The sequence below is a fragment of the Meriones unguiculatus genome, chromosome 14, assembly GCF_030254825.1.
Source record: "Meriones unguiculatus strain TT.TT164.6M chromosome 14, Bangor_MerUng_6.1, whole genome shotgun sequence".
Lineage (NCBI taxonomy): Eukaryota > Metazoa > Chordata > Mammalia > Rodentia > Muridae > Meriones > Meriones unguiculatus.
Window position 1 is genome coordinate 42,807,874 of NC_083361.1, and position 26,244 is coordinate 42,834,117.

Consider the following 26,244-nt stretch of genomic DNA (forward strand, 5'->3'; position numbering starts at 1 on the left):
ACTGGTCATTAATCTCTCTCAACATCAATGGACTCAACTCTCCAATAAAAAGACACAGATTAACAAAATGGATACGTAAACTAAACCCAGCAATCTGTTGCATACAAGAAACACACCTAAGACACAAAGATAGACATTACCTGAGGGTAAAGGGTTGGAAGACGACTTTCCAAGCAAACGGACCCAAGAAGCAAGCAGGAGTAGCCATTCTAATATCTGATAAAATAGACTTTCAACCAAAATTAATCAAAAGAGATGGGGAAGGACACTTCATACTCATCAAGGGAAAATTCCACCAGGAAGACATCACAATCCTGAACATCTATGCCCCAAATACAAGGGCACCCACATTTGTGAAAGAAACATTGATAAAATTTAAAGCACATATAGATCCACACACATTAATAGTGGGAGACTTCAACACCCCACTCTCAACAAATGACAGGTCAACCAAACAGAAATTAAACAAAGAAACAATGTCTGTGACAGAGGTCATGAATCAAATGGACCTAACAGACATTTACAGAACTTTACACCCAAACACAAAAGAATTTACCTTCTCAGCACCTCATGGAACCTTCTCCAAAATAGACCACATAGTGGGTCACAAAGCAAGCCTCAACAGATACAAGAAGATTGAAATAATCCCATGTATCTTGTCTGATCACCATGGAATAAAGCTGGACCTCAACAATAACAGAAATAACAAAAAGCCTACATACACATGGAAACTGAACAACTTGTTACTAAATGACAGCTGGGTCAGGGAAGAAATAAAGAAAGAAATTAAAGTCTTTCTAGAAATCAATGAAAATGAAGATACAACATACCCGAACTTGTGGGACACAATGAAAACAGTGCTAAGAGGAAAGTTCATAGCACTAAGTGCCTTCAAGAAGAAATTTGAGACAGCTCATTCAAGCACCCTAATGGCTCACTTAAAAACCCTAGAAAAAGAAGAAGCAGACACACCAAGAAGGAGTAGACGGCTGGAAATAATCAAACTCAGGGCTGAAATCAATCAATTGGAAACAAATAAAACAATTCAAAGAATCAATGAAACCAAGAGCTGGTTCTTTGAGAAAATCAACAAGATCGACAAACCCTTAGCCAGGCTAACTATAAGGCAGAGAGACACCACCCAAATCAACAAAATCAGAAATGAAAAGGGGGATATAACTACAGACACTGAGGAAATCCAAACAATCATTAGGACTTACTTCAAAAGTCTATATGCCACAAAATTTGAAAATCTAAATGAAATGGACAATTTCCTTGATCGATTTGACTTACCAAAGCTGAACCAGGACCAGGTAAATCAACTAAATAGATCTATATCCCCCAAAGAAATAGAAGCGGTCATCAAAAGTCTCCCATCCAAAAAAAGCCCAGGACCAGATGGCTTCAGCGCAGAATTCTACCAGACCTTCAAAGAAGAGCTAACACCAATTCTCTTCAAACTATTCCACAAAATAGAAACAGAAGGAATATTACCAAATTCATTCTATGAAGCCACAGTCACCTTGGTACCTAAACCTCACAAAGACTCAACAAAGAAAGAGAATTTCCGGCCAATCTCCCTTATGAACATTGATGCAAAAATACTTAATAAAATACTTGCAAACCGAATCCAAGAACACATCAAAGATATTATCCACTATGACCAAGTAGGCTTCATCCCAGGTATGCAGGGGTGGTTCAATATACGGAAATCCATCAATGTGATCCACCATATTAACAAACTGAAAGAAAAAAACCACATGATAATCTCCCTAGATGCTGAAAAAGCATTTGACAAAATCCAACATCCATTCATGTTCAAAGTATTGGAGAGATCAGGGATACAAGGCACATATCTAAACATAGTAAAGGCGATATACAGCAAGCCTATAGCCAACATCAAACTGAACAGAGAGAAACTTAAAGCAATCCCACTGAAATCAGGGACAAGACAAGGCTGCCCACTCTCTCCATATCTCTTCAACATAGTGCTGGAAGTCCTTGCTAGAGCAATAAGACAGTTGAAGGAGATCAAGGGGATACAAATTGGAAAGGAAGAAGTCAAATTATCACTATTTGCAGATGATATGATAGTACACGTGAGTGACCCCAAAAACTCTACCAGGGAACTCCTACAGCTGATAAACACCTTCAGCAAAGTGGCAGGATACAAAATTAACTCAAAAAAATCAGTAGCCCTCCTGTATACAAAAGACAAAAGGGCTGAGAAAGAAATTAAGGAAACAACACCCTTCACAATAGCCACAAATAACATAAGGTACCTCGGAGTAACCCTAACCAAGGAAGTCAAAGACTTGTATGAAAAAAATTTCAAATCTCTGAAGAAAGAATTAGAAGAAGATATGAGAAGATGGAAAGATCTCCCATGCTCATGGCTTGGTAGGATAAACATAGTAAAACTGGCCATCTTACCAAAAGCAATCTACAGATTCAATGCAATGCCCATCAAATTACCAACACAATTCTTTACAGACCTGGAAAGAAAAATTCTCAACTTCATATGGAATAACAAGAAACCCAGAATTGCTAAAACAATCCTCTACAATAAAAGATCTTCCAGAGGTATCTCCATCCCTGATCTTAAGTTGTACTATAGAGCAACAGTTTTAAAAACTGCATGGTACTGGCATAGAAACAGAATGGTGGATCAATGGAACGGAACAGAGGACCCAGAAATAAACCCAGACACTTATGGACACCTGATCTTTGACAAAGACGCCAAAACCATACAATGGAAAAAAGATAGCATCTTCAACAAATGGTGCTGGTCTAACTGGATGTCTACATGTAGAAAAATGAAAATATATCCATACTTGTCACCCTGCACAAAACTGAAGTCCAAGTGGATCAAAGACCTCAACATAAAACCAGACACATTAAATCGGCTTGAAAAAAAAGTGGGAAATACCCTAGAACTCATTGGTACAGGGGAAAACTTCCTGAACAGAACACCAACAGCACAGGCTCTAAGAGCAACAACCAATAAATGGGACCTCATGAAACTGAAAAGCTTCCGTAAAGCAAAGGACACCGTCATCAAAACAAAGCGACCACTTACAGATTGGGAAAGAATCTTCACCAACCCTTTATCTGACAGAGGACTCATATCCAGTATATATAAAGAACTAAAGAAGCTGAAAAGCAGCAAACCAAGTAATCCACTTAAAAAATGGGGAACAGAGCTAAACAGAGAATTCTCTGTAGAGGAATACCGAATGGCAGAGAAGCACTTAAAGAAATGCTCAACCTCACTAGCCATTAGGGAAATGCAAATCAAAACAACCCTGAGATTTTATCTTACACCCATGAGAATGGCCAAGATCAAAAACTCAAGTGACAACACATGCTGGAGAGGTTGTGGAGAAAGGGGAACCCTTCTCCACTGCTGGTGGGAATGTAAACTTGTACAACCACTCTGGAAATCAATCTGGCGTTTTCTCAGACAACTAGGAATAGCGCTTCCTCAAGATCCAGCCATACCACTACTGGGCATATATCCAAAAGAGGCTCAAGTACACAAAAAGAACATTTGCTCAACCATGTTTGTAGCAGCTTTATTTGTAATAGCCAGAAGCTGGAAACAACCCAGATGCCCCTCAACTGAAGAATGGATGCAGAAATTGTGGTACATCTACACAATGGAATATTACTCAGCAATGAAAAATAAGGAAATCATGAAATTTGCAGGTAAATGGTGGGATCAGGAAAGGATCATCCTGAGTGAGTTGTCCCAGAAGCAAAAAGACACACATGGTATCTACTCACTCATATAGACATACAACATAGGACAAACCCACTAAAACCTGTGCATCTAAAGAAACTAAGCAAGAGAGAGGACCCTAACTAAAATGTCCAATCCCCATCTGGAAAGGCAAAGAGGATGGACATCAGAAGAAGAAGAAAACAGGAAACAACCTAGGAACCTACCACAGAGGGCCTCTGAAAGCCTCTGCCCTTCAGACTATCAAAGCAGATGCTGAGCCTGATGGGCAACTGTTGGGCAGGTGAACGGAATTTTAGATAAGAACTGGGAAATAGTAAGATCTGGAGAGGACAGGGTCTCCACAAGGAGAGCAACAGAACAAGAAAATTTGAACACAGGGAACTTCCCAGAGACTCATACTCCAACCAAGGACTATTCATGGAGATAACCCAGAACCCCTGCACAGATGTAGCCCAGGGCAGTTCAGAGTCCAATTGGGTTACATAGTAATGTGAAGAGGGACTGCCTCTGACATAATCTGATTGGCCTGCTCTTTGATCACCTCCCTCTAGGGGGGGGAGCAGCCTTACCAGGCCATAGTAGAGGACAATACAGCCACTTTTGATGTGAACTGACAGACTAAGATCAGAAAGGAGAGGAGAACCTCCCCTATTAGTGGACTTGGGGAGTGGCATGCAAGCAGAGGGAGGAGGGAGGATGGGATTGTGAGGGGAGGAAGGAGGGGCTTATGGGGGGATGCAGAATGAATAAAGTGTAATTGATGAAAAAAAAAAAGAAGTCTAACTTAATTATTCAGTATTATTCCTATTCATTATGGACACTTTCATTTTTTAAATTCATTTTGTTTGGAAAACATGAATAACTTCATTTTAGCCCAGACCATAACACTTAGGACCCTGTTACATTTTACGTATCAAACGCACTTAATATTTACCTGAATAAGCCAAACTAACTGATGTTAACCTGTTAACCTTGAGGCAGTCTGAGGCAGGCATTAAAGAATATCACCTTGAATAAATTTAGCCAAACCATGAAAACATAACATGACATTGTGCCAGAAACTATGATTGTCTGGTTGCTAACAGCTTTCTTCATGTAGCTATAAATATGATATTTCTTTTTCATATTTTTAATTTTTAATATTTATATTAATTACAGTTTATTCACTTTGTATCCTAGCTCTAGCCTTCATTCCCTTCCAATCCCACCCTCTCTCCCTCATCTTCCCCCATGTCTCTCTGCAAGTCCACTGATAGGGGAGGTCCTCCACCCTTCTATCTGACCCTAGTCTATCAGATCTCATCAGGACTGGCTGGATATTTCTTTTTTTTCCTTTTTTCCCTTTTTTCTTTTATTTTTTAATAATAGTTACAGTTTATTAACTTTGTATCCCAGCTGTAGCCCCCTCTCTCATTCCTTCTCAAACCCACCTGCCCTCCCTCATCTCCTCCCTGTCCCTTTCCAAGTCCACTGATAGGGGAGGTCCTCCTCCCCTTCCACCTGACCCTAGCTTATCAGGTTTCTTCATGACTGGCTGCAATGTCCTCCTCTGTAACCTAGCAAGGCTTCTTCTCCCTCAGTGGGGGAAGAGGAGGTCAAAGAGACAGCCATTGTGTTCATGTCAGAAATAGTCCCTGTTCCCCTTACTAGGGTACCCACTTGGATACTGAGCTACCATGGGCTACATCTGAGCATTCTAGGTTAAATCTATACATGGTCCTTGATTGGAGATACAGTCTCATAAAAGACCCCTGTGCCCAGATATATTTGGTCCTTGTGGAGCTCCTGTCTTCTCCAAGTCATACTAACTCCCCCTTCTTTCATATGATTCTCTGCACTCCACGGAATGTTTGGTTATGAGTCTCAGTATCTGCTTTGATACACTGCTAGGTAGAGTCTGTCAGGGGCCCTCTGTGGTAGGCTCCTGTCCTGTTTTCTCCTACTTCTGATGTTCATCCCATTTGTCTTTTTAGTGTGGATTGATCATCTTACCCCAGACCTCTTTCTTGTTTAGCTTCTTTAGGTGTACAGATTTTAGTATGTCTATCCTATCTTATAGGTCTAGTACCCACTTTTAAATGAGTATATACCATGTGTGTCTTTCTTTTTTGAAAACTTTTTATTGATTCCTTGAGAGTTTCACATCATGCACTCCTCTCTGGCTCATTGCCTCCATCCTCTTATATCTACTCTTTGTCCTTGAAATATTTCCCCCAAATAAAACACACATGAACACACAAACACACACATACACACATACCACTAAAAGAAAAACAAAGCACAAAGAAACAGCTCACTGTGGAAGATGTACTGTGTCGTGGTGTGCTCCACAGCGCAACCCTCTGTACAGACATCTTCACTTGCAAATGTTCACTGCTGGGCGTCACTGGTCTGGTCCGAGAGCTCTGTCTTCTGTGACATGATGAATATTGGAACCTCACTGTGGCTCCTCCTGTAATCTCAATGCTGCCCTGTGCCTTGGAGATCCTGGGCAAGGAAGAAGACCAATTCTCCTGAGTGCTGCCAGAATTGAGAGATGGCATCAGCTCTCCAGAGTTCTGCATCCATTGAGGGGCAGGGCCAGCTCTGCAGTCCCTGAACATCTACTTGTTTCCTGGTGGATGCCTCACCAGGGAATCCCCATGTTCTCTAGTGATAATATGAGCCATGGACAACAACACCATCACTTGCTGCTGCGTAGCCTAGGACTCAAACATGGTCTTCAGTGGCAGGTTAGGCTGGGACTTCATCACAGGCCCAGATGGAGGAGCTGGCAACTCACAGCAGGCTCCTCCTCTGCACCCCTTGAGTCTGCAGTTCCAGCTCTCTTCATAATGCTCAAGCTGCTCCACTTCTTTTTCTCTCCCATCTAATCACCACATACTTTTGTTGCATTTTGTCATTAATATTAATATTAATAAGACAGCAGTATAACCAAATCACCACACAGAAACTATGATTTATTTAGTTAACCTAGAGCAAAATGCTGGGCAATAGTTACTCCCTCCTAAACCTCCAAGCCCTCATAGTTCCTACCATTCAGATTCACCCATTATAGTTGCTTTTAGTGATATCTTAGGTTCGGTTTATTTATCCATGTCATTCCAAGACCTCTCTTCAAGCTTCTCCTTTCCTGGCTCCTACTCCTCTCTCTCTTACTCCTTCCTCTTCTCCTGCTCCCTTCCTCTCCTGCCACTCTGAACCAGGATGTCCCACCCTATCCACTCCATTGCTCAACATTGTGGCTTGTTGTTTTAATTGACAATTTAGAGAACAAATGGTGGCATGTTTACACAAAAGTGAGAAAGGTGATGCTTAGAATAAGTAATGCAATGCCCATATTGAAACCAGATAGTTGGGGAGAGAAATCAGCATTTAAATGAACAAGGGTAAGGTGTATACATTCCAGAAGAACATTATACCAACATATTTGCACATGGTGGTGGCTACTGCTGCAGGCTGGTCACACAGCTGGTTGGGCAGTCCCTGGATGACATCCTTCATCCATGCTGCATCATGTGGCAGCAAGTGGGTACCAATGGTCCATCTGTGCCGTGCACTGGTCTGTGTGTGGCGTGGGAGTCTTCTAGTCTCTGTCTGTCTTCCTTCTCCTGCACTGTGCTGCTAGGATTTGATTTGATTTGATTTTTATGAGACCTTAGGTATAAGACACCTTTGGCCACTAAGCCAGGTATCAAGCTAGATGAACAAAGGACTGCCAATTGCTCTGCCCCTGAATGATATAAGAATTACACTACCAACATGGTGTCCCTTTGCCAATTGCCAGGGAGTGTGGTGTTTTTTTAACAAAGGACTTAAATTAAAGATTAACTGCAAATATCTGCTGTACTTAGAGTGACTAAAACTTTGCCTTTCCTTATAAAAATACATGGCCCTGATATTCAACAAAATATTTTCTTAAGCTTCCCTAGTAGAGAGTTTTAAAATCAGTCTTTACTCACTATTTTTTTCTCTAACATCTCTCCAATGTAGTATACTAGGGAATACTACAGCCATCAGTAACTGACTGACAGTCTCCAGAATGGAACTTTCTAAGGTCTGTGCTTTTGCACATCACATTTCCCTGCATTTTTTTGATTTGGATGAATTAACTTTCTAAATCATATTTACCTTTGACTTCAACTCAAGGTACAATTATCCCCTTATTTCTTCCCTCAGGATATTAAATCTGCTTTAGGCTTCCATAGTGCAGTGATTCTGCAGTGTCATTTCACATAGAAATGCTGTTTAGCCAGTGTTTGCAGCTAATACTAACTTCCCTTTAATCTTCAACCTCCTGAAGGGTAAAATATTCCATATTAAGCTATTCACACTGAAACCACTGTGTTGAGAATGTTATTTAACACAAAGCTGGCAAATCACACTTAGGATTTTTACATGGTGGTTTTATTTTGATAGTTCATTGTTTTTAATCCTGTGTTATGGCATTACACAAACATTTATACCTTGCATGGTTGAATGGAAAATATAAATAGTCAAGAGTAAGATTGTACCCTTGTATTTCTTAGAGAGGTTTTCAGAATAATCAGTGCTCAGCAAAAGACAAAGGCTGTTAATAAAATCAAAGTCTTCATGTTACCCATCAAAGCATCCAGTGTTGCAAGTAATAGAGTCAAATCTGGTACCAGTTCTGATGAACTGAGATGGGACATCTTTAGTAAAGGCCTAGCCACATTTTGAATATCTGCACCCTCTCATGTACCTCACCTCACATATAATCCCCGATGCAAAAACAGTTTCATTTGTTGTTTCTGAAGACCTGAGTGGCACTAGTACAAAGTGAGTATGATTTTGTACAAAGAAAAAGGTCCATTTGCATAATTGGAAAATGTCCTGGAAGATATTATAACTGTTATGGATTTTTTTCCCTAAAATCTTGGTTCATCTTTGTTGTCAATGTTACCTGCCTCCTAGAGAAAGACACCAAGGCACATAGCTGAGTTGTCTGATTCAGAGATAGGTAATTTTTATTGACTATTATCAGTTTCTACACTAACTATAAAACTCATTCATATGGAAAAATATTTTAATCAAACCTGGAATATGGTGCCCTATCAAGCATAAAGCTAGCTTCTGACCTCTGCTTCTGTGATACGTTCCATAGGTCAGAAGCCAGGCTTTTGTGGTGTGCAATGTGAAAAAACAGGGGCATTGACAGAAGCACTAGAATGGCACACAGAGTCATCTTGTGCATTCTTTATTTCTAAAGCACAATGCAGTCTTCTTTTTACATTGTACTTTTTGATTAATATTGGCACCTTTGTACTCATTTGTATATTGAGTTTGTTATTGTTTTTGTTACTTCTCACAAATCCACAAAATTATTAACTATCGTGATTTTGAAGGAAGGGACTACTCTAATGTATGATCTGCAAGGTCTTATGCCCATGAATCTGGTAATGTTAAGGAGTGTTCAAGAAGGACTCAAAACTATTGGAACATTTTATATTGTACAAGGTACTGGGGATTGAACCCATGACTTTGCACATGGTAGGAAAACATTTTTAGAATGCTCCATACACTAGCCCTGACCATTCCTGTTTTTTTTTAATTTTTATTCATTATTTATGACAATTTATTTACTTTGTATCATGGCTATAGACCCCTCCATTGTCTCCTCCTAGTCCCACCCTCCCTCCTTCTCCCTCTATGCCTCTCCCTTAGTCCACTGACAGGAGAGGACCTAGAAGCCCTGACCATTCTTCTTAAAGCGAAAGCACCCATACTATTACTATGGTACTTCTCCATGAGGTACTTCTATATTCTTCTCTGGCTATTGACAGAGTGTAGAATTTTGATACTTTATAGCTATATAATATTTCAGTCTTTACAATCCATCATATGCACCAGTAAATGAAAACATGAGACCTGAAATATCTTTCCACCTTTTTCTACTGTACAGCACACAGTATACAATTACATATAAATGATTTCCTTTCCTTTAAAGGGTAAAATTAGATGCATAATGATTTCTTTAGACTATAGTTCTGCTTAAGTTTCTTAGCCCTAAGGCTATAAAAGTTCTTATAGCTATTAGTATGTGTTATAAAATTGTTCTCCAAAGGGACCATAACCATTTATTATTTCTAATGGAAATTACAGTGTTTGTCTCTCTAGTTCCCAAAGTCCTGTCAATTGTTAATCCTTAGTGCAGTTAAATAGCCCTTGCTAATTATTTTAATATAATAATGATATCTCATAAATAATGTATAAATATTTTATATTGTATGTGTTGTGTTGCTAAGGATATCTATAGTACTAAAAACCTGGGGATTATAGTATGAAAATTGTATGCGAACATTTTTAACTGCATCTTGGATCTACAGGAGACAGCTTAGAACAATGGTAAAACATGTATGCAGCGGTTTTGTGAGATCAATAAATTCACTTGCTCCCAATATTAATAATGTTGTCCAAATGACAAATAAGCCATGAAAGAGGTCACTAAGCAATTATTCTTCCAATTTAAATCTATAATAGTTTGTTGTTACGTTGAGTTTAATTTTCTGAATAGTGAAATAACAAGAACCATAAAAATAAAGAATAAATAAAATTTAGTTGAGAGTTAAAGTATAAAACCCTAAGTGAAGGTCCATGGTTTCAGAATGACCATTATAATGCTATAGAATTTGACTAGGATGTGTAAACTTTGGATGTAGACAGGTGTTTGATTAGCTTCCTTAAATTGTGTGATGATTTTTGCATGTAGGAACTCATTATAATGAAATGGTTCTATTAAAATAAATATATAACTTCATTTAGATATTCATGTTATCTGGATTATTTCAGGTTTACACTAACAGAGACAGTGTTAACTGTGTAAGAGAAACTTTTTAATTTTTCAAAATTGATCCATAAAAAGTGATACACTGAGTAGAAGTATAGTATTTTCCATGAAACTGGGGAAAAGTTTTCAATTTTAAGCATTACATTTTATATAAACTATTAGTTTTTTTAAAGGTACTAATAATAGATTGAGAAAATTCTCCTGTTTTATATGTTGAGGGTTTTATTATTGTTATTATAGATGTGTGATAACTTTGAAACTTCCATGAATGCATTTCAATGACAGTTTTGTTTTTACTGCATTTCTATAGCTGATAGAGTACTGAGGACAATTCAGTGACTTACATAATAAAAATTTATCTTCCAATAGATTTTGAAGCAAGAGGTCTGAAGCCAATGTGTTATCAGGCCACATTTCTGGAATCCAGAGTTCTGGTATCAGTGTATTTACAGGACACATCCTTCTGGTCATTTTGATGTATACTCTTTCTAACTTCGGGCTTCTCCTGGTGTCACTAGGTTCATGGTGTGAAGTATGGACACAACTGATACTGTTCCATGTACATCTCTTTGTGTCTAAAGCACTTTTGTTTTCCCTTATCTTCTCTGGCAATGCCAGTCACTGGGCATGGGTTCTTCCTAAATCCAGAAAAACTACATTTTTAGATCATTTGCTAATTAAACTATCACAGACACTGTTCTTAAATTAGGTCAAATGCTGAGGTTCTGGATAAACATGCCTACTTGCAAAAAGAGCTTGTTTCCACTCATGGTGAAATACATTGACTTATTTTTAATAGCTAAAACAATCTTGTTTTCTTTGAATAAAATGTCCCTGGTCATGATATACTATTGATTTTAAAAAACAACAGGGTTTCCTTAGAAAGATTGTTAACATTCTTGTTCACAAATATTATTTGACGGCCTTGTATTAGAGTATTTCTCTGGTTTTGGTATCAAAGTAAAACTTATATAATAATAAATTGAGTTGACTTATGAGGGGTTCTAGATTCTGTGCTTTCTAATCCGGTGTACAATCCCTCTTCCAAGCCCTTTCAATATTTTATCTTAGTGTATAATGTTTCTTCAAAAGTTTGATCTCAGATGTCTTTCTCATCTTTAGATAGAAGCACATTTTCTCCTTTAGTCTTACCACTAAAATCAAGACTGTCTGTCTGTTTTCTATTTTCTTTGTTTTGGTGGTCTGTGTTGTTGCCTCTGATTTTCATTACAGGGGCTCAGAACTACTTGCTATTTTGAAATTTTAGGTCACAGGAATTGATTTTCTAGATTGGTGTTTTCAAGGCTACAGATTCACACATGCAAGGACCACTTATCACTCTGTAGCTCAGGACAGCTATGCTTAGGTTTCCGAATCTTCTGTGTACAGCCTCGTACTGTGTGCTTTGTTATGGAAACTCCACCTATACCAGCTACTAGGGTCTCTCATCTGTCTTTTCATCAGAGTAGTAACGCTGGTCACAACTTGGTTGGTTGATTGAGGACTTGCTAAAAAATCCATGTAATGACCTGGCTTTCATCTACCAGGCATCAGGTATCTATGCCTTGTTACAGTGCCTCAGAGGTAAATATTTTTTAGAACATGAATATGGATGTACGAAGCAAGTGTTGGCTTTGTCCAGAAGGTTGGTCCCTTTGTAACTGTAACAAGTGGTGCTAAGTGTCTGGAATGTGACCATCTTGAACAGAGCCCTCTAGTTTCCCCTTTGTTCCGAAAGCATCTACTGTTTGTTATATTCAATATACTCATCACCTTGCCAATTATATTATTTTTGGATGAAGTTATACTCCCTGGATATTTTGCTGTTTGAGATATTTCATTTGCTTTGACACTTAACTCAGCAATTCACATAGTAAAATAGGGATAAAACAGATGAGTGAGCAAAGAAATAACTCTCTGTTGGCAAGAAGTAGGTTGTGCCTACTCAGGGAAAAGCACAGAGAAAAAGAAAAACATCTAAAAAGAAAGAAGGAGAGTTCTCATTGTTTTCCCCAGGGTGTGGCTCTGAGCAACAGTCACTAGTGCTGTTGAGCACAAGTGCATTTGATCTCGATTGACAGACAATCCCCACAAACAACGTAATAAAATAATCACCCGCTGAACTCAGCATTGGGAACATGATACTCTGAGATCTGTACTTCAGAAAATAAATGACTCAGATGTAGTCTACAGACTCAGTCTCCAAGTAGGTTTCCTAGTAAGGGGAACAGGGGCTATCTCTGGAATGAATTCCATGGCAGACTCTCTACTCACCTCCCCCTGGGGGAGAGCAGCCTTGTCAGGCCACAGAGGAATACAATGAGAACTGATAGGCTAAGGTCAGATAGAAGGGATGGAGGTCTTCCCTTATCAGTGTACTAGGGGAGGAGCACAGGGAGAGAAGAGGGAGGGAGGGCGAGATTGAGAGGACCTGATTGAGAGGTCACAGCTGGGATACAAATGATAATAAATGATAATAATTTAAAAAAATAGAAAATAAATCTAAATGGTATTCGTTGATATGCGGTCTTTTTATCTGCTAGAGTTCATTTAAAATAAGAAACAAGGAAGAGAGCAACAGCTTAATTGATATACAATAAGGCAGAATAAATGACTGTATTTGCAGTAGTAACTCTTTCTTTCTCCTACAATTACTGACTGATGGTCAAAATATAGCTAAGATTTTTTTGAGTATTTCAACTTATGTGTGCCTTCATTATAAGTAAAACCTAGGAAAAGAATCCACTGGAAAAAAGGGGCTTAGTGATTTGTTTGCTGATTTTCTTCTTTATCTAAGAGAAATAGGAAAATTAATGTATCTCAAATGTTAAAATTCTTAATTAGTATGATAGCAATTGTGATTAAATAGTTGGGAATTAAGCAAATATGGTGATGCACACCGACTTTTAATCACAGCCCTCATGATACAGAGACAGGCCTGTAACTTCAAGGCAATCCTGGTCTATATAATGAGTCCCAGGCAAGCCATAGCTACATAATGAGACTTCATCTCAGAGAAAAAAGTACAAATGTCCTGTTGGTAAAAATCAAAGTAAAATTGTACTACAACATTGATTCAATCAATAATGTAATCTTGTAAAATGAAAATTAGACTACTTTTTGGCAAAAATGGTTATTTAATTTAAAGAGCATATTTTCTTTTTTTTATTAATTATACTTTATTCACATTGTATCCTCCCAAGCTCTTCCCTCCTCCCCTCCCTAGTCCACCCTCCCTCCCTCTTCTTCATGCATGCCCCCCCCAAGTCCACTGATAGGGGAGGCCCTCCTCTACTTCCTTCTGATCTTAGTCTATCAGATCTCATCAGGAGTGGCTGCATTGTCATTTTCTGTGGCCTGGTAAGGCTACTCCCCCGTCAGGGGAAGGTGATCAAAGAGCAGGCCAATCAGATTATGTCAGAGGCAGTCTTAATGAGCATATTTTCATATGAATGAAAACATAACTTATTGTATAGCCCTAGTTAACATGATGTAACTACCTACTATGAACATATGCTTTGTCCTACCAAGTGCTTGTTGCTTGAAATATTATGTACTGTGAATATTTATAGATCTGTACATATCAGTGTATAGAAGTGAATAGATGTAGCCAGTCTGCTCTGTAACAGTTCCCATGAGGAAGATTATATGGCTTCTTTGGTTCTAGAGAATTCTATATTTAAAAAATAAAAGCCTATAAGAAATTTGAAAACTCTACCAGAAAACTCATAGGACTGATGCACACTTTTAGCTAAGTATTTAATATAAAATCAATATATAAAAATCAGTAACACTTCTATATACCGATAATATGGCATTAAAATCAGAGAAACACTCCTATTCACAATAGTCTTAAACAAACAAGAATACTAGAACCAACTTAATTAAAAAAAAGTGAAAGAGTTCTGCAATAAAACCTTTAATTCTATGAGGAAAGAAAAGGAGGCAAATTGAAAATGAAAAGAATCGCCATGATAATAGATTGGTAGAATGAAGATCATGAAAAGAACCATCCTATCAAAAATGCTTACAGATTTAGTGCAAACTAGGTCAACATCCTTAGTCATTGTGGAACATAAATTAAAAAACATTTTGAAATCTCATTTTACCCACATCAAAGTGCCTAAGATTAAGAAAACAAATGATCGAAGAGCCAGCCACTGAGTTCATGTCAATGACAGCCCCTATTCACCTTACTAGGAAACCCATTTGGACACTGAGCTGCCAAAGGCTACGTCTGTGCAGGGTTTCTAGGTTATTTCCATGCATGATGCTTGGTTGGAGTATCAGTCTCAGAATTCTTGGTTCTGTTCCTCTCCTTGTGGAGCTCCTGTCTGATAATACATGCTGACAAGGATGGGAGAAATAAGAACCTTCATAAAATATTTGTGGGACTCTATAACTTGCTTTAAAGATACCTACTCATCCATGTTTATTGCTGCTCTATTAACAATACCTAAAAATGGAGGCAGCCTAAATGTTTGCCAATATTGAGTAATGTTATAATAAAATTTTTGCAATTAACGAGTAATTAAAAACCAAATACACATATACAATATTTATCTGTTAAAAAACAAATTTGTAGATAAGTGGATTGAACAGGAAATAATCATCCTGAGTAAGGTAACTGAAACACAGAAATAAAAACACTACATCTTTTTTCTAACTTTTACTTTTAAACTTCATGTTTTGTCCATATCCTATTAAGAGGCTTTGGAGTTAGCTGATTAAAATATTCCCAAAGGCAGAATTTTGTATTTAATGAGAGACTTCAAATCATTGTTCACTAATCAAACAATGTGCTAAGAAGTATGCTGGTTCCTATGATCAGGCCAATTATGGAAAGACTATCGCATCGAATTTTTAGGTTATACATAGGCCAATTTCTCTCCCTGGTATTGCTCTGGGTTATGTTCATGGAAAAAATTAATGCAAAATCATTAGCAATTTTACAAGTATTTCTATTTTAATATTTTTTATAATTAATTGCTCGTGTTGAATAAGCTAGAGTGGAGAATAGTAGATTCATCACCAGATTTTAATAGCACCCAGGTCTCTTGACTAAAGAAATTATTTTTATTCTAAAAAGATGGCTGAAGAATCCCAGGTGATAGAAAAAAAGTGTGTCTTGTAAGTATGAGGCCCTGAGCTCAGTCACCTAGACTCTACATTAAAATTGCAATACCCAGGTATGGAAGTGAAGGATTTTAAGTGCAGTACTGGGTAGACAGTAGTAGACAGTACTGGGTAGGCAGGCAGATCACAGTCAGAGGCCATTCTAGACAATTTAGTGAACTCTAGGCATTAAGAGACCATGAGACCCTCACTGAAATAGTATTTGCCTTTACAGTTTCTGAAAACAATAGCTGTGGTTGGTCTCCTGCCTCTGTATAAGCACACACAATACAGCTCCTAGCTCAGAAACATCCACAAATGCCACTAACATAGATGAGAATTAGGTAAGTCAGTGACTTAAGCCTGTGTTCAAAGGTACAGATATTTCTTGTATTTATTCCCTAGATCTTCAATATGTCTATTTTAATTAATCCAGTGGCTGAAGAATGACAGTTGGAATCTGACAATAGCAGGAAGACTTGCATCAGAATGTTTTCTGTGACATGTGAGAGTTATGCATGACAACTTGGTTAACATGCAGTACTCATTTTTACAATTAAGCAAAAATGTAAATGTTGCTGTGAAAGTGTTTTTTATGTAATTGACATCTACAATCAGTTATTTTATTGAAGAGAAACTGATTGTCAAGTTCCCAGGTCCCATCTTTGTCTGGAATCCTAGAGGCAGAAGCCATCAAAGACTGGTAGCTAAGGTGAGGTCTGCCCTGTAATGTCTGCCTCCTAGTTCCCTGGCCCCAGCTCTGCTGTAGTCCCAGAAACAGCATTTTGGGACTATCAGCAACAGGTGAGGTGTGTTCTGTGACCTCTGCACCAGTTCCTGGGTCCCAGTTCTGCCTGCAATCACAGAGATAGCAGCCATCAGGGTCAACCAGAGACAACAGCCCTCAGGGCCTACCAGGGACCCTCAAGTCAATACCAGGGGCAACCAAATGACTAAATGACAGTGTAAGAACACAATCAACAAAACCCAGGGCAATCCAGCTTCATCAGAACAAAGCTATCCTACTACAACAAGCTCCGAATATACTTACACACCTAAAGTGTGGGAAAAAGACCTTAAATCTAATCTTATGAACATGGTAGAGACCTTTAAAAAGGAAATGACTAAATCAAATCTCACAAAGAAATACAGGAATATACAATCAGATGAAGGAATAAATTAATTTCTTAAAGAAATACAGAAAAATACAAGCAAACAAGAGGAGAAAATGAACAAAAGTGTTTAAGACCTGTGAAGGAAAATAGAAACAATAAAGAAAACACAAACTAAGGTCATCCTGGAGATGAAAAACCTAGGAAAGAGAACAGGAAATACAGATACAAGCATCATCAACAGACCTTGAGTGATCAAAGAGAGACCCTCAACCATAAAAGATATACATTGGTCATAAATTTAAAAAGTTTCTAACACAAAACATCCAGAAAATTTGGGACACTATGAAAAGATGAAACCGATAACTAATAGGAAGAAAAGGAGAAGATTCCCAGGTCAAAGGCCCAGAAACTATCTTCAGCAAAATCATAGAAGAAAATTTCTCTAACCTAAAGAAAGAAATGCCTATAAAGGTACAAGATGTCTATAGAACACCAAATAGATTGGACAACAAAAAATGTTCCTGCCACATAATAATCAAAACTTTAGCCATAAAGAATAAAGAAAAACTATCAAAACTCACAAAAGATAAAGGCCAAGTGAAATAGAAAGGCAGACCTATTATAATTACACCAGACTTTCTAACAGAGACTTTAAAAGTAGAAAGGCCTGGGAAAATATCTTGCAGATCCTAAAGGAACAAAGATGTCAGCCCAGACTACTGTATCCTACAAAACCTTCAGTCACTATAGATGGAGAAAACAAGATATTTCATGACAAAACCAAATTTAAATAATATCTTTCCACTAACTCAGCCCAACAGAAGATAATGGAAGAAAAACTCCAACACAATGAAGGTAACAACACAGAAGGAAATACAGGAAATGAATAGTTTCACACCAGAAGTAAAAATGAAGCACACACACACACACACACACACACACACACTCACATTAATACCACCAATTTTAAAATTACAAGAATCAATAATAATTGGTCATTAATATCTGTCAATATCAATGGACTCAATTCACCAATAAAAAGACACAGGCTAACAGAGTAGATGTGAAATCATGAACTATTGTTCTGCTGCATACAAGAAACACACCTCAGCAACAAAAGTAGACATTACCTCAGAGTAAAAGGCTGGAAGAGGTTTTACAAGCAAATAGGCATAAGAAACAAGCACCCTCCTCCACTGCTGGTGGGAATGTAAACTTGTGCAACCACTCTGGAAAGCAATCTGGCACTTTCTCAGACAACTAGGAATAACACTTCCTCAAGATCCAGCTATACCACTCCTAGTCATATACCCAAAAGAGTCTCAAGTACACAATAAGTACATTTGCTCAACCATGTTTGTAGCAGCCTTATTTGTAATAGCCAGAAGCTGGAAACAGCCCAGATGCCCCTCAGTGGAGGAATGGATGCACAAATTGTGGTACATCTACACAATGGAATATTACTCAGCAATAAAAATCAAGGAAATCATAAAATTTGCAGGTAAATGGTGGGATCTGGAAAAGATCATCCTGAGTGAGCTATCCCAGAAGCAGAAAGATGCACACGGTATATACTTACTCATGTAGACATATAACATAGGATAAACTGACAGACCAAAAGATAAAGTAGCAGCGAGTAGCAGCGATCGTTAAGACGGTAGAGTAGGTGCGGTAAAGTAGTTAGTAAATGCCCTGAGAGGGAGAGCTACCTCGCTGCATTCTTTTCCCACCCACTAGAGATACAGTTGCTAGGAAACTGGACCCTCCTTCTAGGGAGGGACACCTGGTCATTAATGGTCTGGGAGCCTTCCTATAGCCAATTGATTCAAAATGTAGCATCTTGACCAATAGATGCTTGCCAGGAAGGAATTGCCCCTACCTTGGGCATGCTGGGATGGATCAGAATCTATAAATCACCCAACTAACCTTGGGCGGCTCGCTCAGCTCCCATCGCTTTGGTGGTGGGACTTTGTAGGCCCAAGCTGCAGCTTGTAATTTACAATAAAAAGACCCTCATGTGTTTTGCAATGGAGTCGATTCCTGGAGATCTTTTGGGGGCTCGTGAACTGGGTATAACATTTGAAGGTCCCACCGAGATTCCAGGGCCCCCCAAGACATCAGGACTGATCCGGAGGGTCTTATACCAGCTGGTAAGTGTGGTGTCTGTATCTCAGTCTCGGTCATTGTCGCTTTGTGCGGTGTGCAGTGTTCCTGTTGGCACCTATTTTCTGAATTCTGTTCTGCCTCGAGGCATCTGTATGAGTGTCTAATGTGATTTGGACAGACGTGTCAAACAATCACAGTCACTGAAGTTGGGAGAAACGTCCCCCAACTTCATCAGTATCTGGAGGTGGTCTAGAGCCACCCACCACTCTGAGGATTTTGTGGCAGAGGAGCCAGAGTGGGAATCTGAAGGTCTGTCTTTACAGTACCTTACCCAGGAAGGGACTTGGGCCTTGGAGGAATTTCTGTAAGAGTCAGTCAGTTTTGGTCTAGGGAAATTTGGCCAGCTGGTGGGTGTTTTTTTGTCTCTGTGCAGTATCTGTGTCTACCTTCTGTTTTCTGTTCTGAAAGGCCTCACAAAACTTGTTTAAAATGTGTGCCTATGTGTTTATTAAATCTGTAAATGCATATGTATAGGTTACCACGTGGTATGAAGTGCCTCAGTGTCTCGCCGCCATCTTGACTTTACCATGTGATTTTATAATGTGACCGCCATCTTGGTATGGATAAAAAAAAAAGGGAACCTTGGTCAAATAATTCTCATTTCCTTCTAGGTTAGTAATCTATAAATCACCCAACTAACCTGGGGCGGCGCGCTCAGCTCCCACGACTTTGGCGGTGGGGCTGTGTAGGCCCAAGCTGCAGCTTGTAATTCACAATAAAAAGACCCTTATGAGTTTTGCAACGGAGTCGATTCCTGGAGATCTTTTGGGGGCTCGCGAACTGGGTATAACAAAATCTACTAAAAGCTGTACACCTAAAGAAACTAATCAAGAGGGAGGACTCTTGCTAAAATGTTCAATTCCTATCCAGAAAGGCAAAAAGGATGGACATCACAAGAAGGAGAAAAGAGGGAACAAGTCAGGAGCCTGACACAGAGGACCTCTGAAAGGCTCTGCCCTGCAGGCTATCACTGCAGATGCTGACTGAGACTTATGGGCAAAATAGGCTTTTAATCAAAGTCTATTTTGATCAAGAGATATGGGGAAGGATAGCTCATGTTCATCAAAGGAAAAATACACTAAGATGACTTCTCAATTCCCAAATGCCAGGGCACCTATATTCATAAAAGAAACATTACTAAAGCTTAAATCACACATTGAACTCCACACATTAATATTTGGAGAGTTATCACCCTTCTCTCACCAACGGACAGGTCAGAGAGACAGAACTAAGCAGATAAAAATAAAACTAAGTGACATTATGACTCAAATGAACCTAACAGATACCTACAGAACATTTCACTCAAACACAAAAGGATATACTTCTTCTCAACACTTCATGTAACCTTTTCCAAAATGAACCATTTGTTCAGTGACAAAACAAGCCTCAACAGACACAAGAAAATTGAAATAACCCCTTGTCTCTTACAGGCCTCCATGGATAACAGCTGGAACTCAACAACAGAAACAACATAAACCCTACCACCTCCTGGAAACTGAACAACTCCCTACCCAATGACCACTGGATAGGAAAAGAAATAATGAAATAAATAAAGACTTTTTGGAATTCAGTGAAAATGATATCTCAACATATCCAAACTTATGGGACACAATGAAAGCAATGTTAAGAAAAAAGTTTGTAGCATTAAGTGCCTTCATAAAGAGAATGGAGAAATCATATGCTAGCAGCTTATTTACACATCTGAACGCTCTAAATTAAAAAGAGGAATAGATGGCAGGAAATAATCAAACTCATGGGTGAAGTAAAAAACTTAAAAATAAAGAGAACAATACAAAGAATCAATGAAAACAAGAACTGCTTCTTTAAGAAAATAAACATGGTAGGCAGGCCTCTGGTAAGTAGCTAATCAAACTCAAAGGCAAAGAGACAGTACCCAGACTGGCAAAATTAGAAATGAAAGGGGAGACATAACAATAGACACTGAAGAAATTCAAGGAATCATTAGATCTTACTTTAAAAGCTTATATTCCACAGACCTGGAAAATCTAAATGAAATGGAAAATTTTCTGTTTTTTTTTTTTAATTTTCTTAATAGATTCAATTTACCAACATTAAATCAAGATCAGGTTAACAATCTGAATACAACTATAACCTCTAAGGAGCTCAAATCAGTCATTAACATTTTCTGACAACAATAACACAAGCAAAAACAGGGTCAAGGGGTTTCAGTGCAGAATTCTATCAGACTTTCAAAGAAGAGCTAATACCAATTCTCTTCAAACTACTCTACAAAATATAAACTGAAAGAACATTCGCAATCTCATTCTATGAAGCTACAGTTACCTTGACACCTAAACCTCACAAAGTCTAAAACAAGAAAGAAAATTTCAGGGAACTAGGCTTGTGGGCCAGTGAGACTCAGAAGTGGAGAGGTTTTCAGCACCCAAGAGGTCAAAGCCAGCTGCTCCACCACAGTCTTCATGCCACAAAGTGAATATATTGAATTACGCCATAAATGTTATGGGTATCATTTGAATTGCCATGAGAAAAAGAGAAAGAAAGAAAGCCAGAGGCCTTTCAAAGAAGGAAAAAAAAAAAAGATTGGCCTGAAGGCTAAGCTCTACCATAAACAGCACCATGCAGAGAAAATATAAATGAAAAAGACTATTAATATGCAAGAAAAGAGAAACACCAAACAGAAGAATGATGAAAAGACTCCTCAGGGAGCAGTACCTGCATACCTGCTGGGCAGAGAGGGACATCAAAAGTGCTTTCCAGCAGGATTAACCAGAAACGGAAAGAAAAAGGTAGAAAATGCAAAGTCCCTCTACCCAAAGTCCATGTCCAAGGAGAAACAGAAGTATTGAAAGTTATTCGAACAGGAAAGAGAAAAAAGAAAGTGTGGAAGAGGATAGTTACTAAAGTCTGCTTTGCTGGTGATGGTTTTACAAAAAAACACCTAAATATAAAAGGTTCATCAGGCCAATGGGCCTCCATTTCAAAAAAGCCCTCATCTCACATACTGACCTGAAAGCTACTTTTTGCCTGTCAATATTGGTGTGAAAAAGAATCCATCATCCCCATATATACAACTCTAGGTGTAATCACCAAAGTACAGTTATTGCAGTAAATGTGAGTGAGTTGGGCCTTGTGACACAAGGTAGCAAGGTTATTTGGGGAAAGTATACCCAAGTTCCCAACAATCCTGAAAATGGGTGCATAAATGTGATTTTGCTGGTTTGACAGCATACAAGTCACTCACTCCAACCACAACCAAAGACTACACACTGTCAGGCAAACACCATCGCTGTGATCCTTCTGATCCACTAAGCAGCCTTAGCCCATGTGCAGTCATTAAGAAGTAAAATTGTGAAGAAAAAAATCAGACCAATATCCCTCATGAACATAGATGCAAAAATATTGAATAAATACTCACAAACCGAATCCAAGAATACATCAAAACATTATCCACCTTGATCAAGTAGGCTTCATCCCAGGAAAGCAGTGATGGTTCAACATACAAAAACCCATCAATGCAATACACCACAAAAACAAACTGAAAGAAACACACACACACACATACACAATCATCTCATTAAATGCTGAAAAAGCCTATAACAAAATCCAATGCCTCTTGATAAAAATCTTGAAGAAATCAGGACTACAAGACTCATAGCTATACATAATAAAATGCAGGATACAGCAAGACAATAGACACCATTAAATTAAATAGAGAAAATTTTAAAATAATTCTGCTAAAATCAGGAACAAGATAAGTCTGTACACTCTCTCCATATCTACTCAACTTAGTACTTGAAGTCCTAGCTAATGCTATAAGACAATTAAAGGAGATCAAGGCAATATAATGTGGAATGAAAGAAGTCAAAGTATTGTTATTTGCAGTTGATGTTATGGAATAATAAGTTACACAAGTAATTCTACGAGAGAAGTCCTACAACTGATAAACAATATCAGCAAAGTGACTGGATAAAAAATATTTCAAAAAAATCAGTAGCTCCTCTATATACAAATGATAAACAGGCTGAGAAAGAAATTAGGGCAACAATACTATCCACAATGGCCACAAATATTATAAAATATCTTTGTCAAACTCTAACTAAATAAACAAAAGACATACATAACAAGAATTTCATGTGTCTGAAGAAACAAATTGAAGAAAATATCAGAAGATGGAAAGATATCCCATACTCCTGGATTGGTAAGATTAACATAGTAAAAATGTCATATTACCAAAAGCTTCATTGCAGTTTCCATCAAAATCTCAATACAATTCTTTACAGAACTTTAAAGAACAATTCTCAACTTTATGTGAAAAAAAATAAAAAAACTAGAATAGCAAAAACAATCTTATACGATAAAAGAACTTCAGAAATCACCATCCTGACTTTAAGTTGTACTACCAAGCAGTAGCAATAAAAAAAACATATGGTATTTGCATAAAAATAGAGAAGATGATGAATGGAATCGAATCAAAGACCCAGAAATAAACCCACACAACAACCGACAGACCTTACAATGGATAAAAATATAGCATCTTCAACAAATGGTGCTGAGCTGAGTGATGTCTAAATGTAGAAGATGCAAATAGATCCATATTTATCGCCCTGTACAAAACTCATTATCAAATGAATCAAAGGCCTCAACAACAATCCTGATAAACTAAGTCTATTAGAAGAGAAAGTCTGGCACAGTCTTAAACTCATTGGCACAACACAACTTCCTGAACAGAAAACCAACACCTCAGGCACTAAGGTCTAAAATTAATAAATGAAACCTCATGAAACTGAAAGGCTTTTGTAGTGCAAATATCACTTTCAATAGAAAAAAATGGCAGCATCCAGACTGGGAAAAAAAAATCTTCACCAATCCTACATATGACAGAGGGCTCATATCTAAAATATGTAAAGAACTCAAAATATTAAACACCCACAAACCAAATAATCTGATTAAAATAGGGCACAGAGATAAACTGATAATTCTCAACAGATGAATATCCAATGGCCAAGAAGCACTTAAAGAAATACTCAGTGTTGTTTAGCTTCTTTAGGGCTATAGATTTTAATATGTTTATACTATATTATATGGCTAATATCCACTTATAAGTGAGTATATATCATTTGTGTCTTTTGCTTCTTGGTTACCTCACTCAGGATGATCTTTTCTAGTTCCTACCATTGGGAACTAAAGATTTCATGATTTTCTTGTTTTTGATTGCTGAGTAGTATTCCATTTTGTAACTGTACTACACTTTCTGTATCCATTCCTTCATTGAGGGACATCTAGGTTGTTTCCAAATTCTGGTTATTATGAATAGAGCTCCTATAAACATGGTTGGGCAAGGACCCTGGGGAAGATGATTAATCTTCACTGAGAAGGAAAAACAGGATAAACTTTGGAAGTAGGAGAAGACAAGAAACATGACAGGAGCCTTCCACAGAGGACTTCTGAAAGACTCTACCCAGGGAAACACTGAGACTCATAACCAAACTTTGGGCAGAGTGTTGGAATCCTTATGGAAGAAGAGGGAGATAGAAAGACCTGGAGGGGACAGGAACTCTACAAGGAGAACAACAGAGCCAAAATACCTGGGCCTGGGGGGTACCTGCAGAGAATGATGCTCCAACTAAGGACTGTGCATGGAGAAAATCTAGATCCCCTGTTCAAAGGAAGCCCATAGGCAGCTCAGTTTCCAAGTGTGTTCCCTAGTAATGGGCACAAGGGAATGTATCTGACATTAACTCAGTGACAGGCTCTCTGATCACCTCCCCCCAGGAAGTGCAGCCTTGTCAGGCTGAAAAAGAAGATGATACAGCCCTGATGAGACCTAATAAGCTAGGGTCAGATAGAAGGGGAGGAGGTCCTCCCCTATCAGGGGACTAAGGAAAGGACATAGAAGGAGAAGGGTAGGGTGCCTAGGACTGGGAGGAGACAAGGGTAGGGGCTTCAGCGGGGATACAAAGTGAATAAATACAAAGTAATAAATGAATATATAAATAAAATTAAAGTAAAAATATTAATGTCACTTTGAAAAAAAAAGAAATGCTCGGTGTCCTTAGTCATGAAGGAAATGAAAATAAAAAGACTCTGAGATTCTATTTTATACCCATCAAAATGGCTAAGGTCAAAAATTCCAGGGACATTACATGCTGGGAAAGATGTGGAGAAAGGGGAACACTCCTCTATTGCTGTTGGGAGTGCAAACTTGCACAACCACTTTGAAAGTCAATCTGGTGCTTTCAAAGAACATTGGGAATAGTCTACCTCAAGACCCAGCTATACCCTTCCTGGGCATATACCCAAAAGATACTCCACCATCCCATAAGGACAGTTGCTCAACTATGTTCTTGGCAGTTTTATTTGTAATAGCTAGAAAATGCAAACAACCCTGATGTCCCTCAACAGAAGACTGGATTAAAAAAAAAAAAAGTGGTATCAATACACAATGAAATACTACTCAGCTATTAAAAAAAAAAGAAGGAATTCGTGGAATTTGCAGGCATATGGATCAAATGATAAAATATCATACTGAGTGAGGTAAGCCAGATCTAAAAAGGCACACTTGGGATGTACTCACTTGTAATTAGTTAATATCCTTAGAGTAAAGAGATCATACTACAAGCCACATACCTAAAGAAGTGAAGTAACAAGGAGGTAACAAGGGAGGATACTTGAATCTCACTGAGGAGAATAAATAGAATAGACAACAGACTTGGATGAAATGGGGAAACTGTGTGAAAGAAGTTGTGTGGAGGGGCACAAGGGTGGGGACCAGATGTGAGGAGAGAGAGTGTGAGAGATGAGAGGTCTGGAAGAAAGAAGGAAAACGGATTGGTCATCCCTGGGCCAAGCTAGAGACCTGTGACAGGAAACAACCCTAGGAGGACATGGTGGTGACTGCAAGTTGAGACTTTTAGTAGCAGTGGACATGGAAACTGAAGTGGCCTCCTCGTAGCCAGGAAGGATTTTCAGTGGAGGAAGGGGACACCAACCCACCCACAAAACCTTCAACCCCCAATTTACCCTAACTACAAAAAAAAAAAAAACCTGCAGGAATAAAGGTGGGGCAGAAACTGAGGGAATGGCCAACCAATGACTCCCCCAACCTGAGACCCACTCCATAGATGAGAGCTAGCCTCTGGCACGATTAATGGTACTTGCATATGCTCGCAGACAGGAGCCTAGTACAACTGTCATCTGAGATGCTTCATCCAGCAGCAGATGGAAATAGATGCTGAGACCCACAGCCAAATATTAAGCAGAACTCAAGGAGTCATGTGGAAAAGTGGGAAGAAGGATAGGACTGTGAGGGGGAC

The 26,244-nt window shown here is 38.4% G+C and overlaps 1 non-coding gene and 1 pseudogene across 1 annotated transcript; one reads left to right on the top strand and one right to left on the bottom strand.

The window, feature by feature from the left end:
- Nucleotides 1-7,393: 7,393 nt before the first annotated feature.
- On the bottom strand, nt 7,394-7,537 carry LOC132647558 (small nucleolar RNA SNORA48). Its single transcript, XR_009585918.1, has one exon. It is a non-coding gene; the product is annotated as a small nucleolar RNA SNORA48 (small nucleolar RNA).
- A 13,853-nt stretch (nt 7,538-21,390) lies between these two features.
- On the top strand, nt 21,391-22,153 carry LOC110559190 (ribosome biogenesis protein NSA2 homolog; annotated as a pseudogene).
- The last annotated feature ends 4,091 nt before the right edge of the window (nt 22,154-26,244 follow it).